Consider the following 18,754-nt stretch of genomic DNA (forward strand, 5'->3'; position numbering starts at 1 on the left):
AATGGCTACATTTGGCAGAACAGAATTTGTAATCCCACATTTAATTTTTGGGAAACCATGTTAATTAGGTAGGTACAGTAAAAATGTAGGATTTCCCTGCCGAATGTTAATACCTGTACAAACTTTAACATAACCAACAACAAATACTTTACTGGATCAGGCAGCTTGTTTCCAAGAAGTGTAAGAAAGTACATTGCTATATATCATAAAAAGCTAAAAAATGTAAATGCCATTCCAGTCCCATTGCAGCACTTAATCACAAAGATATGTGAATGTATTGTGTTAGGTATGTCATGTATTAGAGAGATCTGTTGCCTATTTTGTTTTTATTTTGCCCAGGCATACACTTTATGTCAACCTGCCAAGCTCCAAAGCCAATCAACTTTACCACCTCAATCAGATTATACATTGGCAACTCAGCAACCTTCAACCACACACCCTACCATTCACTTCCCTGTTCTAGGCACACTACACCTGGACTTTGAAAATCTGAATTTGCTTAATTCAGTGCGTGTTTATGCTTCATTTTGTGTTTTATATAAAGTTATCACTACTATGCTTTACCTAACCTGCTAAGAGTATTTAATTTGACCAACTCACAAAGCCTGCAGCACCATCACATTAAATAACAGATTATTAAACATTTCTACACAACATGTTTTTTTAAGGTCCATATACCCTGTAAAACCAATACAGCCATTCCCAGCTCTACTCCAACTGGCAAGGTCACAGCTACAGACATTTTCATCTGGGTAAATAAAAGAACATTAACATGGCACAACAAATAAAAAAGAAAGATCAGACAAATTGTTCAATTATTTACATAAGATTTCCTTTTTTATTTTACATTTAGTGAGATGTTAGAAAAGTTTCCCCATGAAAGGTTTTCTCTTTGTTTTATCTTATATTTGATCAAAAGAAAGTTTGTCTTACTTTTGATATTTCTTGGGTTCTGTCCGAGTTCCACCTTGTTTTTTTTTGTCTTATATGCTACTCCACCCTGGATAAATAAGGTGATCTGACTGGCAACAGCTGGGAAAGCAAAATATAGCAATCTCATAATTTGTGAGTTTTTTTTCTCACTGGGCAGGAGTTTTAGGCAAGGGACAAAGGGTATTGTTAGGATAGTACAAGTCACAGTCTGACTCACTAGGACAAATCATAATGTGAGGGTTTGTGCACACAAGGTGTATAAAAACTTCTGGAGCCTTATTTACAGTAAAAATGAAATTGAAGTAAACCAGCTCTGCCCAACAAAGTGTAATACCATTACAATCCTACATTTAGTCTTTTTGTGCTTATGTGGGATCCTTGCATTCTACACCTTTGCTGTATACAATGCCAAGCCAATCAACCTAACTCAGGGGTCAGCAACCTTTACTATCAAAAGAGCCATTTTGCCTCCTCTGGAGCCGCAAAACATAACACAGTTTATAAACTTTTAAAAGTTTTAATATTTTTTTAATTTTACCTATTACAACAAGTGTGCATGTGTAGGCCTACTTTGAAATAAATTAAACACTGACCTATGCCCCTAGAAGCCTCCAGCTTCTAACGTATCATCCTGTTACATTAGCTGGAGGCTTCTAACGTAACAGGGTAGATTTTTTTGATGGGCAGAGTTCTTTATGTTCTGACGATGCCTTACCGATGAAATTTTAAGGGGTGTTAGCCACAGGTGTCCCTCATTTGCAGCTTTAATTTTGTTCACCTGTACCTCCCAATCTTGAATAATTGGGGTTCAGGTGCTAGAAGCCTCCAGCAATGTGTAACAGGGTAGATTATTTTGATGGGCAGAGTTCTTTATTTTCTGACTATGCCTTAGCGATTCAATTGTAGGTGGTGTTAGCCATAAGTGTCCCCCACTTGCACCTCTATTTTGGTCACCTGTACCGCCTCCCCCCCCGTTCCAGAGAAATTGGGGTTCAGATGCTAGATGCTTCCAGCAATGTGTAACAGGGTAGATTTTTTTGATAGGCAGATTTTTTATGACTTTTTAGGAGGTGTTAGCCACAGGTGTCTCGTACTTGCACCTTAAATTTTTTTCACCTGTACGCCCGTTTCCAGATAAATTGGGGTTTAGGTGCTAGAAGCCTCCAACAATGTGTAACAGGGTAGGGGTTTTTTGATGGGTGGAGTTTTTAGGAGGTGTTAGCCACAGGTGTCCCCCACTTGCACCTCTAATTTTGTTCACCTGTACCCCCTTCCTGTTCCAGAGAAATTGGGGTTCAGGTGCCTCCAGCAATGTGTAACGGTAGATTTTTTTGATGGGCAGAGTTCTTTATGTTCTGATGATAGCCTAACAATTAAATTTTAGGGGGTGTTAGTCACAGGTGTCCCCCACTTGCAACTACATTTTTGGTTTTGTACATCTCCCCATTCCAGAGGAATTGGGGTTCAAAGGAGGGGGATGTCATTGTACACACCCATTTGTACTTTATTTCACTGGTAGATTTTTTTCATTAGAACACCGGATAGGGAATCCCCCTCCTCCGCAGTGTCTTGGGAGGAAGGGGGATCCCCCATCAGAGATCTCCCCGCGGCAGCCGAAGGGAGCCACAACAAGGAGGCTGAAGAGCCGCAGGTTGCAGACCCCTGACCTAACTGCATGTTTTTTAGAAGAAACTGAAGTGCCCGGAGGAAACCCACACAAACACGGGGAGAACATACAAACTCCTTCAGATAGTGTCCTGTCCAAGATCCAAACCTGTGACCTAGTGCTGCAAAGTCAAGAGTGCGAACCACTGAGCCAACCATGCAACAAACTTCCTGGTGAAATTTCTTAAAATGAGCATATATAAAATGTTTGCATTTAGTAAAAACAGGCAGTAGATCCAGAGATTTGGGCAGCTGTAGGGAAAAGAAACCTGTGTTGGGAGAAGTACAGAGGTGGCTAAAGGCAAGGGAGAGGCAAGGCTTTAATCCAACCTTTTCAGGTAAAGTCAAAGTTTGCAAAAAACTGCCTATATCTCTGGATCTGGCGATAGTCCTGACATGCATTTTTCACTCAAGGTAGCCTCTAGTTTGGGAATTTGGTCATCACATGCAGTTTCAGTAGTCTAGGATTCTGACAGGTTTACTTTAAGTAGCCTGGTATTTCATACCTGCATTCTACATTTTATACAAACTTTACATCATAAATACATGTCTTATTAACTGATTTTAAAATTGTAACTGTACGTGAAGTCTTACGTCCTGATTTTCTGGGCAAAACATGCATGCTGTGAAGCTTTTCCTATATATGCAAGAAAAAAAATTTGAAATATTCACAATTTCAATCAATCACTGCGAGAAAGCTCAGAGTAGAGAGAGGGGGTGGATATGAAAAACACACTGAAACTAGAGGGAATATTAAAGTTAATAAAAAAGTAATTTACACTGTTCAAATGCAATTTCAGTGCCAGTTTTAAATCATGTGTAATGGCATCTCTGCGATCATGTTCTGTGTGCGAGCGTTGGCAGGCGTATGTCCTCTGTACCTTCCCTTTCTGTCAGGGGCTATCCTAGCTACATCTCTGCTAACACACTTTACTTTTTGTTATATGTGCACAACAGGCACACAAGAAACCTCAGTTTAGGTTTATTATTTGCTAACCTGCTTAGGCATTCAGGAATTCTGATAAGACTTGTTTGCTTCTAAATTGGTCGGATAACATAACTCAAAAGTAATTTTAGAAAAACCAAAAGCACTTTCTGTGAGAAAAAAAAATGTCATACAGGTGATAATGTTAAAATTAGGAGTTGGAAGTAGCTTGTTCTAACAGTGCATGCCTTAAATTAGCAAGACTGTTAGGAGGCTAAAAGGGTATTCTCCGATAAAACGTTTTCATCCTGTACCTCATTTGTTGGCCATGATGCAAATGTTGGTTGTGGAGCAGACACAGCACAACTCAAACTGGTTTTTAATGATATTAAACCATGGTAGATACAATCATCAAAATGGTATGGCATCTGCCTTAAGGAGTTTATTTGAAGAAACACAAAAAGTTAGTTGGCTACATTTAAATACCCCAAAGTTCTACAAAACAGTTTACTTTCTCCTTATCTATTATGGTGGTGGGATTGTTTGTTCTGGACTCCAGAGAGATCTGGAAACAATGCTAACTGATAAAAAGTCAGCAACAGAGTTATCAGCTTACTGAACTTCCATCAGAATCAACAACTATTTTGTGCACTTATCCAACAGCTATAACGGAATAGGAGGAAAGAGGAGAAATTCTTTAATTGGGGGCACATTATTTCAATAAACTTGCCAACATCAAACTGTCCCAATATTACAAGAGATCCATCACACCCAAGGACATATGACAACAAATGGCCATAAGGCCTAAGACACTAAAGAGGAAAATGAAATCCTTTAATAACAGATGGTTAATATGACAACAATTAAACCAGAATTAAAAGTTTTAGGTAACAAAATGTCCCGACGGCTTTAATAAGACATAGTGTGTTCAAGGTGACCCAAATACTTGTTATTAAAAAATAAAAGTGAAATATGAACACAAAGTGTTAATTTAACCACAATGCTCCGCTTTTCTGGACCAGTAGTTTCATGTGTTTATCATGCCAACACCTACTCAATTGTTTTAACTCACTTGGCAAGGTAGGAAGAAAATGGTCTTGTTAGGACACTGAAGCTAATTCACACAATAGCAGATGCCTGCTTGCTGTTTGTACACATACGTACTCCAGCTCGTACAGACATGACCTCACATGATCCCTTCAGAGCTTACCTTCTCAGTTTCAGAACCATAGCTAGTTTGTAGCTGTGTGAGAAAGCTCAAGACGGTGGCTTAGCCCCATGTCCTTAGCGGCTTCTGTACATAAAGAACAGAAGGTGGTATTTCTGGGACATCTGAGTACATATGGACATAGGAGTGCTTGTGTAATTACAGAACAAGACTCCTCCTGCAACCAACCCATTTTTGTGGTATCCCCAAAGACCAGACAATTTTTTTAAATCCCTGCAATCAATCTTTTTTTCTTGGATTAGTGGAGGGACTGCTGCTGCCATGTAAATGTCCAAACCAGCCCTACCAGGATTGTCACATTTGTTTTTCTTGAGAAGCGCAAGGAACTAAAAGTTCCCAGTAGGTATATAGTAAGTTGGAGGTGTTTTATTAGACAGAACAGTTATCTGTATTGATTTGTTGTTTGTTGTGATGTGCCACAACTTAAAAAAAGGCTGGGAACTATTGTGCACCACTGTGTGTGTTATGGTTTCCGCTAAAGCCAATGGTGAGTAATTCTAACAATAAACATAAAATAGGGCTTTTAACATTATTCTGACTGCTATATACAGACTCCTAAAACTGAGTGTGTCGATGCATATAACAAATGTTGAGAACCATTGTTCTACACACTCCAACTACACTAGTAAGCAAAAAAATGTTTTCTGTTGCTGCTAAGAAACCCTGGTTATACAAATGCATGGATGGCATGGTTTTCAGCTTTTTACATGACCAGTTTTAAACCTTTTGGCTTTAAGTGTCAATGATCTCCGCTCAAGTTTCTTAAGCTAGAATTCTACTACTGCAACAATTTGTGTTGCAATATTTAAACTCATAACAACTGTATGGTTTAACAAATGGAAAAAATATATGTTATAGCTTATTAGAAAAAAATGCCTTTGGAAGCAGGAATTGGTAGAGGGCACTTCAAACTTTCTAAAGGCTTCACTGCCTATAAAAAGCTATATGCTACTTGAAAAGGGCATACATCTCCTTCAAAACACAACTCCACATGGCTGACATTGCATTCTGATAACACAATCTCTAGAAGATAACAAGCAATAACTAAAAAATGACAAATTTGTGCAAGTTGTGTTCAGAATGTTACAGTTTCTTCCTTTTTATTGTTGTGAAGAGTGCAGCTAAATTGAATAATAGTTACATTCTGTTCCACAAGGTCCTCAGCCAGCAGTGTAATCAGACCCCAAGATGAAACTTACATAAATGTCATTTCTTAACACCTAATTTTACTAAAAGTCATGCAAGCTGATCTGGAGGATAACGTCTTCCCCGGGCCTCTGATCTGCGGATGTAATCCTAGCAGCCCTTGAATGTAACTGGAGCTAGACCCTGAGCCCTAGATATCTTACATAAATGTGGTCTCTTAGCACCTAATCTTTGTAAAAGTCAGCCAGGCCGTTTCCTTGTGCCATGTCTAGTTGTTGATTACAATTGATCTCAAACCCTTGGGCAACTTCCGGCAATGCTGTTTTCACTGTTAAACTAATAGGACATGATAAGAGATCTACTTGCTTGTTATATAATTGTCATGTATTATCTGGAGCTGTTTAGAACAGTAGGCACATACAGTCGTAGGAATTTCTTCTGTGGATGACATAAACTGTTTTTTTTTTTTTTTAAAAAGTCCAGACGTGGAAAAGTAGAATTATGGGCCCACACAAGTAGCAACCCTATTAGCAAAAGCTAATGTCATACAAATTAGTCCATTCCTTTGTAATAGGCAAGTCAAAATATCAAATCAATTGACTTTATTTAGAGTTTTTTGTCATCCACTACAGCCCTTATTTACAGAACTCCTTACATGTGGCTGGTTCTGACAATAGTCTCAGTGACACCTTCTGCACACGACCATAGGTCTTGGTAAAATGTCAATACATGTTTAAAATGAATCAATCAAATAAATATATATAGGAGTTGATGTTACTAGGTGAAACTGGAAGATATTGGGGGGCAGCATAAAATAAAATTATTATATTTCTTTGAGGTAGGTGTGCTGTATCAGTAAGAAGAAAGCACCTTATAGATAGTGAGTATACCCATCATTCCCTACCACCTACTTTCATAGTGGACATCATCCATCTTTCTAGAGGGTCACCTTAGATGCCCATGTGCTGGAGAAGGAGATAGGGACTAATAAACATTTGTTATCAAAATGCCAAATTGAAGGTGGTTATTAAAATCATTGTTTTGTATATATGCAGAAAAACACCATACATAGATGTGGCTATTAGAGAAGAAAAAAAGATTGTAGAATCCCAAATGTAATTTTCTTTACATCAAAAAAGTTGGTTTGCTGATGAGCTGAACAAACAATAAATGCAAGTTACTAATCTTTGCATTCCCAAAAAATATAAAATATATATTATCAATACAAAAACAAAAATAAAAGGTTTATCATTACATGTATGCAAGTATGTCTAAGTAATCTTTTTGTTCTGCATGGGCATCTCAGGGCTTTCTAGAGGATCCTCAGAGATGACCGAATCAATTAAAAGGTACTAGGGTTACAGCTTCATTTTCTTTTTTGAAAGAGGATTTGAAAGGCCATTTTCATACATCCATGAGACCAAAAGCCGCCCATTTAGTGTAAATTTTGCAAATCTCAGGATGTTTCAAACTTGTCATGAAAATGGAAAGTGTTTATAAAGGGCATTATGCAGGCTTATTGCTTGTCCAGCTTTCCATTTGTAGAACGACAAAGCTTCTGCAATGTTTTCCTCCGTGTTATGTTGTGTTGCTGGTAGCTAATCTTCGTTTGTTTCCATTGTCAGAAGAGACAATCTGAAATATGGAGCAATCTCAAAAAGTTCCAGCTAGCTGCTACCTGACACACAGTTTGGTTCTTAGGCGAGTTTCACTTGGTAAACAATAAAAAGTAAAATTCTTCATGAGGTTGACCGATTTAGCAAATTATATGAAGTAAAGCTAGCAATTTTGACAACAAAAACAATAATAACCATGCCTAAATCCTGATCTTGTATATTAAAGGATTTAAATACAAAAAATAAAATAGTAGAATGCTCATATTCTGCTCACACCTTTCTAATAAAAATAGTCCAACAACCATAGAAATATGTTGGTTCCTCTTAGTTGACACTGCAGAGGAAGAATGGAAACATCTACAAAGCCTATGTATTAAACTGGCCAAATAAGTGAAGAGGTACAGCGGTACAAGAGATTCATATGAAGCCAAATTCAAGTGAAATAGCTGAATGTATTTTTATTCATTGATGTTTACTTAAATGTGATCATAGTTTTGTTTGTCCAAAGAAAGCCAGCAAAGTAAAAATATAATGCATTGGGATGATACCTACTAATTTTCTAACAATTGCAGATATTTTCCAGCATGTTCCACTAGCTTCTAGCTGGCTCTAAATGATCGTCTGCAATTTAATGTCATCGTTGACATTACATTTCATGCATAAAGATCAAGAGGACACATTTTGAAACTCTTATCGTAAAATGTGTGATAGAAATTCTAAGCTGCATCTCATCTTCTACTCGTGCTGCAGTATCATGACAGTTTTTGTTTTCATGTTTTCACGACAGGTCCTATTCCTTTAAATTTACACAGGAATATATACTTGGCAACATAAAGATACCAATGTGATAGAGTTAACAGCATGGTAATAACACAGGGCTATAACCAAAGACTTGTTCATTAAGATTCTTTGAAAAGGAGCTTGTAACCACTAATGGACAGCAGCATACAGCAGCCAGCGGCAAGATTTAGTACACAGACACGGCTCCCGCCATAGTTTAAATATCTGTCTAAGTTCTTTCATTTTTCTCAAAAAAAAAAAAAAAAAAAGGAAGAAAAAAGTGTCATTCTAATTAGATAAATCCTTTAAGCACATGGCCTGCAGTTCGTCATGGAAATTAACCTCCCTGAAGATCACAGTAACTGAAATAAGAAACTCAGTGTTTTGGCATACTGCAGTGAAATTAGAGACCTAGCTCTGACTTTAATACACACTTTCATAAACTTACCACATTTCATCTGTCTGAAGCTCTGCATACTCATTCGTTCTGAGGCTTCCCAACCTAGCGCTACTGGGAGAATTAGCCACCTTCGATTAAGAGGTGGATGAGGGGGGGAAGGTTGCTATCTATTTTGAGCAAGCAGCTGAAGAGAACATATATTTTTTTTGCCTATAAGCATCTGCTCGGCCAATCTAGGAAATGGCTCTCTCATGAATATGGCTATGAAATTAGTGCTGTGTGACGTGCTTCCCCGAAGTGGGGCCTACATGATTCCCATCCACTTGTTCTAATTTCATTAAGAAACTGGCTGCTACATTAAATGCACAATGCAAATGTCTACATGAACAGATACGGTCGATCAAATTATTTAACCTAAATGGGCATGGAAAACAGGTGTAATAACGTTCCCTTTACAACTTTTACCACTTTTAAGGGTGTTCTACTCAAGTTTCCCAAATATTTCAATGTAGGCTTTACACACACCATAATTCCAGCCATGTCAACCACATTCATTTACAATTAGATTACATTTTATGACTGAACAGATCAGGGCAGCCAAGCACCAACTTTTTTTTTTTTGTATTTATAAACTTACTTGATTTATGTGAATATAATTTAATATATTAATTCATATGCTGTAAATAATGTCAGGATGCATCAATGCCTTTGCCTGTTTTGTGATGAAAATGGTAGAACTACCAGAAACAAATGGTCAACGGTAGTGTTAAAAAAATAAATCAGGAATATGAGAACATACAAAGGGTTATATAATATTGTAAAGCATAATATATTGTATCTGCATAGTTTTTATTATTACTGCCCAGGTCATAAAGAAAACTGACAGATATACAGGGCTGATCTCTGAAAATGCTTGTTATCTGGTTGTATTGGTAACTGAATGGCTTCCCTACTCAATGAACCTAAACAAAAGCGCACTGCTTCACTTTGTACATATTTAACATTAGTGCCCTACAGTCCTGAAGCCAGATTCAATTACTTAAAAAAACATTGTTGATTGGGCAATAGTTGGGCTTTTTGGCATATTTTTGCAGTAGAAATCTCCATCACAATAAAAATTAGCCTGATTTATTAAAGCTCTCAGAGACTAGAAAAGGTAGACTATCGTCGGAGAACGTGGGTGTCCATCAAACCAAACAATTTTCTATTAGTTAGCAAATGTTTTCAATCTGAGATTTGCTAGATCACCCAGGTTCTTCCATGATAGTCTTTCTTCTCCAGTCTTGGATAGCTTTAATAAATCAGGCCTATAATATTACACCTATTACACCTGATGTTTATTTGAACTCCATATGAAAGGGCCTATTCACACGAAAATATATTAGAAAGTTGCTGCCTTTGCTATGTAGGCATTCACAGATATGTAAAAACCATTGACGTGCAATATATTACTTGGCACAGTAAGAAGAGTTTTCACCACACGAAACTTGCTGCAAGTTTTCACCCACAGCTTTAAAATGCAAAAATCACCATGAAACACATTTGTGTAAAACATTTGAAATAGTTAAAAAAAAGCCTATCCTTGAGAAGACTTTCAAGTTAGAAACAAATATTATATTTTATAATGAATAGTGCATACTTTATTTTTAGTCCAATTATATGTTCATTATATATGTAATGCACAGTGCTTAGACAGCCTATATTGATAAATTAGCAGGTGCATTGCACAGAGAGGCAAAGACAAAACTATATGTATAGACAACCCCCACCGCCCCCAAACTGTGCATATAAAAGGTAAGGCCTTGTCTGCAGTGGGTTCAAATGCCTTTATAAAAATTGCATTTCTGAAGCCTTTAAAATGAACTCAGATTGTTTCCCCATGTTTCTGTGTGTTGTTTTGTTTTAAAACTGAAGCATCAAAACTAATGCAATCTTTACCACATTTTGCAACGTGAAGCTTACTCAAAGCCGGAAAAGACATGGCCTGAGGGCGAATGCCCCTTTTGGATACGGTTTTATTGTCAGTGTCCTTTGCAGAAATATCCTTGACTTTCAGTCCTGTATAAGCAACAGGAAATGAGGGGAAAACTGAACACACTGGGGCCAATATATTAAAGCTCTACTGGAGAAGATAGACTATCATAGGAAAACCTGGGTAAATCTACAAATCTGGATTGGGTTCATGATTTAAATAAACTTCAGCTTTGCTCAGTCACCCAGGTCTATCTTCTCCAGTCTTGGAGAGCATTATTAAATTAGGCCCAATAAATATAACTGTCCTTTTAGATGTGCAGCAGAAAAGCAGGTGTCCTAAATGGAAGATTTTCCTTCACCTCTTGAGGCAGAGACAAACATAAAATTTTGCATTACTATGAAATTTTGTCTAGGTACCATTAATAACCATGGCAAATAGAGAGGAGAATCACCCAGGTGGAGACACAGACATTACTAAACATTGGGTCTAACCCTTCACCACCCTATCCAAAGCAAATGTTTTGGACACTCCACTGGCTAAGGAGATTGATTGAGGTAAGTAAATTACAGAAGGTTTCTGAACAGAAGCAGTTCATATATAGGTGTGTGTATGTATATATAGCGTATTGTATAAGTTAAATGAAACTATTAAATGAACTCTATACGTATATGTTTGCCTAGAATTTTGCTTTCATTGCTTCTAAGTATTCAATGATATTCTATGCCTACTCTGTGTGAACTATTAGTATAGAATGATCTGGCAAAATTGCCAAATGCACGGTAGAACATGAAGAAATAACACATTTATTGTTATATGTATGAATATAAAGATTTTTTCAAATTTTACACCCTTAGCTATATAAATAATAAAGCCTCAGAACAATCTGTCACTCCCAGAGAATGCCATACAACAAGCTATGTACTAGAGAATTCAGGATAGGAATATTGGTGGTTCCAATGACAGATGTGATTAACAGCCTCATAGCTATCCTAAATGATGGCGATATTCAAGAAGGTGAGACATTTCATCACAAATATTCACTGGGCTTACCTCTCACACTGTTCCCGCCTTACGCCTGTAGATCCTCCCACACTGCTGGCAAAAAAAAAAAAAAAAAAAACATTATTTAGCAAACATTTAGCCTTGTAGGTACATGGGATCTCACTATACAATCATGAACCAAGATTGATTTCATTAAGTCAGAGATGTTTTCCTTCAACATTGCTCTTCCTTTAAAACAGTGTACAATGGAAATTACCAAATCAATACATCACTCCAACCAGTCAAATCCATATTCACGTGGACTGGTTCATTCAAATACAAGCAAACTGACCCATTGACTTTGGACTTGATTCCTAGATTGATACTCAGGTTGACGGACCTGAATCCCCAGCTCAAACAAGCAATAGGCATGCTAAGAGCAACATACAATGCCAACCCATTTTCCATAACGTTTTATGGTGACGGATGTTGTCTCTGATATTTACCTGAAGTACAATTGTTAGTGGGAAATATGGAAATTGCCGTTGATGACCTCTAAGCCAGGCAACCAGTATTTTCAGAGGAAAGTGACCAATGGCAACATCCTGATTTCTTTCATGATAGGTGTACTTTATATAGCATAATATATTACAATATATATAACTAAATATGTTAAACACCTGATCTGCTATTGAACCATTCTCCAGATTAAATCAAGTGATCAGATTACAAGAGATATAAAGTAAATCTCATACAGAATATTTTTCTAGGGGTCGGGGGCAATTTTTCAAATGACAGCAGACACACAAATTAAATGACAGCTATGAGTTTTCACAGTTCTACAAAGGATATCTTCCATAGCTGCCAATAAGCTATCTGAGATCATCCAGAAACAAAGGTGCAAACATTACTGATGCAGTCAATGCACTAATAAAGGCCTCAGATGTAACATGACCTGTTGTAGACACTTCAAGACCGGCAATGGGAAATCTGGGTGTTACACAGCTACTGTGCCTAGGGTGCTAAACATAGGTTACAAGCAAAGTTTTTATTCACTACACTGAGCAGCCAGAGGCATCTAAAGCCTTGAGAATAAGTTATAAAAGGAAAGCCTGCACATTATTAGTTAAAAGTGAAAATCCTTGAAGTGCTGCGATGAAAAGGACATTCGTGGGGACCAGGTACGTGGAACTAAGCTGCCAGAGTAGACAGCACACTGCCAGCGTAGTGAGAGCACAGAACAGAGACATGCAGAGGGATCACACCGTGCAGGAATCTGTTTGGGGACCAGGCACTGAATGAGCAATCTGTGACAACACACAGGAGAAATTTTGACATGGAGGAATACTGAGTTTGTTAAAGAACGGCCACAACGGAACAGAAAAAGAAGAAACCAAGTGTTTTATTTTTTCCATTACTGAGCGAGTACTGCAGCGCATCGCTCGGCATCTACAGTCTCCTTTCCAGGACCACTGAGGATAAATAGATTCGACAACAGACTAACGTAACCATCTCATTTTTCTAATGAAACTGTTAAGTGCTTTCTCCTTCCCCTTTGATCGACAGAGATACATTTCTAGGGAAATAGAGAGCAGCAACTTTTACAAGAGCTGCCTTCGAGGTCGGTCCCAGTCACCTAGCATAGCAGAAGGGCCACTGCTGTTTCTTCGGCTCTGCCTCCCTTCCTCTATGTCCTTAAGACTCCTCTCACCTTGAGGAGTGTTAGGATTACCCAGCATTTATACTCAATGCTTCTCTTTATTCCTTAAGACTTATTAAGAATGATAATGAGCTCCAAAGGACCGTCACGTCGCTCTCCTTCCCTCTCTCTCTGTCGCTCTCTTCTCTACGTGCCTATTCTGTCAAAGGCACACAGGACAAATCAGACCAAAAAAAAAAAATCTGACAATATGGATCAAGGACACTTGAGGATTTATATTCTATAATTCCACCCTTTCTTTTGTTTTTATTATTCCTCTTCAAATTTCTCATCCCCCTCCCGGACTTTGACCGGGGACGCAAGGAGGCAGCCTGCCTAGAAAACCTCGTTAATGGGAAGCCCTTAAACGGCTGATTAATTTTAGCAAAATTTACGATGTCCTCTTTCTCTCTTATTCTTGCTTTCATTTAGGCTGCAGTATTCTGTCAAAGAGAGTTAACCTGGCTGTTTGGTTCTCTTACCTAGCTCACCAGCGCAAGTACCTTCATGAAAAGCACAAAAACACAGGTAAAATATTGAGGCATAAAAAACAGTCATTTTCCAAAGGTAAACTTTGCCTTGAACATAAAAATACAGAGACATAAACCATGCAAGGATAAAATTCAGTTGGGAATATGATAAAGGCCTGAGCCGTGCACAGTACTTGGACTGATAGGCAATTTGGTCAAATCTGAACGTCAAAGCATCAAATTTTCTCCGAGGCTAAGCAGTCTCTCAATTCACGTCATACCCGTTTTCCAAACAGAAGCTTATCGACTGCAAGTTTCACTCAATGGATATTAACACGCATGCTAACTGCCTGCTTATATTGAACAGACAAGTGTCAATTTAAAGCACCAAAGCTGTGGACACAGATGTAAATAAAACAGCCAAACTGTTTGCAGTGACCCACGCAAAGCCCACGGCTTCTGCATCTAAGTGCACTTCTTTACATTTAAGAGAGGCATCTGAAAACCCCACGAGAAAAACTGGACTGAGCCATCACTTTTGAAATGATAACATTTTTCTCTGCACTTTTTTTTTTTATTACAACTTGTGGTTGACTCTCACCAATATTATCTCCAACTGCTATCCCTCATTTATTAAAAAGCATCTTTACCTCGAGTAGAAAAAAAAAGACATATAAAAGTATGGATAAGTGAACTCTTAAAAGCAGACTGCACTATGGCTGCTTTCACGTAAAGACCACAAACGTTCATTTTCTAGGGTTCCTGGAACACTATACTGACCATCTGACAAATGGGAGGTAGATGCAGTCACTTGAAAATCTCTTTACTGAGGAGAAGGGATTTTAAATAAAAGGAATACAAACACAAATTGCTAATCCCACTAAACCGCCCATATGGATAGCTGGGTTAGCTAGATAAAAGATTAAGGGTTTTAATAAGGAAGAAGATGCTAGCAGCAGCATGTTGCAGATAGGTAGTACTTAGTAGAAATCATTGTATAAAAAGACCAAAAAGTTTATTTTTAACTTTAGATTATGCCCCAGAGTCCTTTTAAACAAGCCCCATAACTCAATCACTTCAGGTAAAAGAATTTTACACGGATCAGCATGCACTGCTAAATGTACAATCACAACTTACATGTAAACATGTCAATTTAAAGCTACTAAAATGATTGCAACTGTAAAGAGAAGAAAAAAATGTTCACTGTTCCACTGGGAGGATTTCAGTTCAGATTCCTCGAGGATGCAACTACCTTTCCTCTCGTTCTACAACAAGAACACTTGTGATTCCAGGGGCTTCCACCACCACAAACCGAATTGCCAACAGGGAAGAGATGACAGTCTCATCTGTGTAAAAACTGACACTATAGTCTTTTGAAAAGAAAAGACACAAATGAATAAAATGTGCTACTGAATTCTAAACTAAAGTATTATCTTGTTCTAACTAATTTTCTTGTGTTAAGAAAAAAAAAAGAAAAGAAAAAAAGAAGGGAAGATATGACTTTCCCTGAATGATCTGTTTAACCTAAGCCAGAGAGAAAAAAAAAAGAAGTCATTAATTACTTATGTGAGCTATTCCTTCACAAAGACAATAAACCTGCCTGGTCGCCATGGATATGACATATTTGCTCTGAAAACAACACAATAATTAGCAAAGGGGAGAGATCCAAGGAGAATATGCAAACTCCTGAGTTTAAAGCTGTACAGCCTTTTTTATATATATAACTTGTCACAATCATTTCAGCGCTGCAACCAAATTACATAAACAAACAAAAGCAAAATGCATCATTAAAAAAAAAAGCACACACACTGGAAAAACAACAATTTCTCTATCATATAATGCCTGTTTCAAGCCACGCTCTCTGAACAGGGCAGATAAATACTACCTGCTTTTTGATCTGGGTTATTTCAAAGACCAAAACTAATTATGTGCTTATGGATTTCCTGTGATTTATGTTTTATTGTAGAAAATGCAGAGAAAAATCACACTGTCTGGCCATACAGTGCGATGCTGGGACTTATTTTGGAGATATTTCACATGAAAACATTTAGATGGTATGCAATGCGATCAGTGTCGACAATGTTGGAGTGCAGGAACTAAAGATGACCTTGTGTCTAATTTCTGCTTTGGAGGTGACAAAATCTGAATTAATGCCTGCTTACATTTGTCTGATCAAGTTCATAATTATGCTTGTTGATTCACCATAAACTTGTGTTATGGAAAGAAGAAAAAATTGCCCAGCCTTGCACATTCACAGCAAAGACCCGGGACTGCTTTGAAGTTGTTTATACATCACTAGGATTAAGTATAAAACAACATAATAGTTGAGTAGCTTTGTTTTTATTGCTAAAAATTCCTCTTTTGGGTCAAAACAAGCTGAACATAGAAGCCTCGTTTAAATTTTTAACTGTTTTGAGCTTTTTTTTTCTTTCTTTTAAACAATAGCTCCCTGCCAAAGTCTTTGATCTTAAAAGGTTTTTGAGATTTTCAGCTGGGGGGGGAGAGAAAAATGATCTATTTTAAATAATGATGCAACTTGAGGATCAAAGCTATGACTTTCTGTTAGCCATAATAAGCTCGGCTTGGCACAAAGCTACAACTGCAACCTCCCTTCTATAAAACAAAATATATTGTAGACTTAAACAACGCTCTGAAAACTTCACGACTACCGTCTGGAAACCTCAAACTGCCCCTTTAAAGGGACTGCTGTTCTATAGAGTGTGATTTCTGAAAGAGATCAGTTGACATCCCTATGGAAACCAGCAACAGATTATCATCAACAGAATAAATAGCTAGTCTAATAAATTAAACAGGAGGAAGCACAAGATCACAGAAACTTGATTACTGGAGGTTCAGCAATATTCCCCATAAAGTGACTTCTCCGGCTGAAATGCAACAGCCTAAGTCTGCACTTCTCTATAGTATAAGGTATTGAGGCTGGGACAATATACAGCAAATGTTACCATCAAATAATAATATACATGTAAGAAATATAAAGAGCAAATCTGTTACATAGATAGATAGATAATGGATAGATAAATAGATAGATGGATGGATAGATAGATAGATAGATAGATAGATAGATAGATAGCTAGATAGATAGATAATGGATAGATAGATAGATAGATAGATAGATAATGGATAGATAGATAATGGATAGATAGATAGATAGATAGATAGATAGATAGATAGATAGATAGATAGATAATGGATAGATAGATAGATAGATAGATAGATAGATAGATAGATAGATAGACAGATCAAATCACTCCCTGTATTCACTGCAACACTGGTGTTTAATACAAAGTTTAGTAAAGTGTTCTAAAATGCTTTACAATAGATATTATACAGCAACTACACAAAATATAAAACTTTCTCAAGCAAGTCCCCAGCAAATGTAAGACCCCCCCCTTTATTACTGGCTAGGTGGGGGGCTATCCTCAGGGGGTCACAGCCTAACCCTGCTCATGTCACTCATGTCCCACCCAGTCTTATTTGGAAATAATGGAAGTGTTAACAAATGATTCTAGGTATCTGCAAGGAGCAATACTCTCCATAACTCCCATAAATACAGACAGGCGGATAAGGTTTTTCTGTAACTGCTACACAAGATGCATGAGAATCCCATGTACTGTACTTACTAGAGAATCAGCCACAAGGCTCCTGTCCTCTTGTAAGCAGCTCCCCTCTGCTAAGGAGCCCCCAGACAGCAGGTCACACCGGATAAACTTTCAACCAGTCACCAAATTTCACAGCACTTTTTCCAGAATAAAAAAAAAACAAGCAAGAGAGAGACAGAGGGAAAGAAGTCCACCTTGTTTCCAAAATCTTTTTTTTCTAGTCAACGCCCCAAAGTGTCTTTTTTTTTCTGGTGGTGCAGTTTGAGTGACAGATTGGGCACCTGTTCCCTGGCTCAAAAATAGGAGTGTGACATTGACCAAAAATGCACGGTTACAGTCCCCCCCCCCCCCCAAACACATAGAAGACACACACACCCCCTGGGCGAGCCTCCACCCCCTGCCGAGGCAGCATTATGATTATTGGGAGGACAGGAGCTAAGGCTGAACCCAGAGCAGCCCCCTGTGCCCGGATTGTCTGGGTGCAGGACATGTCACCCTGCTGCTGCAGAACCTCTTAGAATAGCAGCTGTCAATCAATCCTGTACATCCTAAACTTCAAGCCTCGGCTCAGCAACTTAGAAAGAGAACAGGAATGATTGACAGCTCTGCCCCCTCCCGCAGCAGATAAAGTGATGAACGGCACCCGGTGTCCCCCCGATAACTTTCTATAAGTCCGGGCAGCTCGGCGGTGCTGAATGCAGCCCGTGTACCTGCCATGGCAGAACGGCACCTGTGTGCCTGGCAGCTGTGACCCGGCCGGTGTGTTTGGCAGCTGCCCTCACCCTTCTCTGGCATTGCCCCCTGTATGGGTGCTCAGGCAGTCAGCGTGGCCCCGGGAAGTCTCTTACCTGCACTTGTGCGGCTTTGGGTGACTTTCCAAGTAAAGGAAAATGTGTGTTTCGGACGGAGGATCCGCGCATGCGCCATCTAACTTGCCTGATCCTGAGCTTTTATTATTGAATTTTCCTATTTCTAAGCAGGCGGCCGTGGGCGGAGCACGAAAGCCGGGCTGGAGTCCCGGAGCCGGGGGCTGGAAGCGGTGACAAAACCCGGAGCGGAGCCGGCGCACCGTGTGACCTCTAGTGGCGGCTTCAAGACCTCCAGGCGCTGGCTACCTGTGTGCATGAGCACCGAGCATGCTTTCTTGGGACACTCGCTCCTCAGAGGAGTTTTCACACAATTCATTAAGAACTCTGCTTTTATTCAGGTGAGATTTAGGGAGAAGACACTTTAGGGCCACTGCAGGTGCACAGAAATGACAGCTGAATATTTTTGGAGGTGAGTGTGGCAATGAGTCCCTATGGCACCTGAGGGAA

At 38.5% G+C, this 18,754-nt stretch overlaps 1 protein-coding gene across 4 annotated transcripts in view; it reads right to left on the minus strand.

The window, feature by feature from the left end:
• The window catches only part of CASZ1 (castor zinc finger 1), a 159,780-nt gene extending 141,327 nt beyond the window's left edge, over nt 1-18,453 (minus strand). Inside the window, exons 1-2 of one of the 4 annotated variants that reach the window (XM_072427114.1) lie at nt 18,287-18,453; nt 11,719-11,760 (exon numbers count right to left, since the gene is read on the minus strand). The gene's annotated coding sequence lies outside the window, so the exon portion shown is untranslated. Of the gene's footprint in view, nt 1-11,718; nt 11,764-17,459; nt 17,742-18,286 lie in introns of those variants that run through there. The other 3 variants (XM_072427113.1, XM_072427112.1, XM_072427111.1) reach the window with 3 other exon arrangements.
• Nucleotides 18,454-18,754: the final 301 nt, after the last annotated feature.

Source organism: Pyxicephalus adspersus, chromosome 11, assembly GCF_032062135.1.
Source record: "Pyxicephalus adspersus chromosome 11, UCB_Pads_2.0, whole genome shotgun sequence".
Classification (NCBI taxonomy): Eukaryota; Metazoa; Chordata; class Amphibia; order Anura; family Pyxicephalidae; genus Pyxicephalus; species Pyxicephalus adspersus.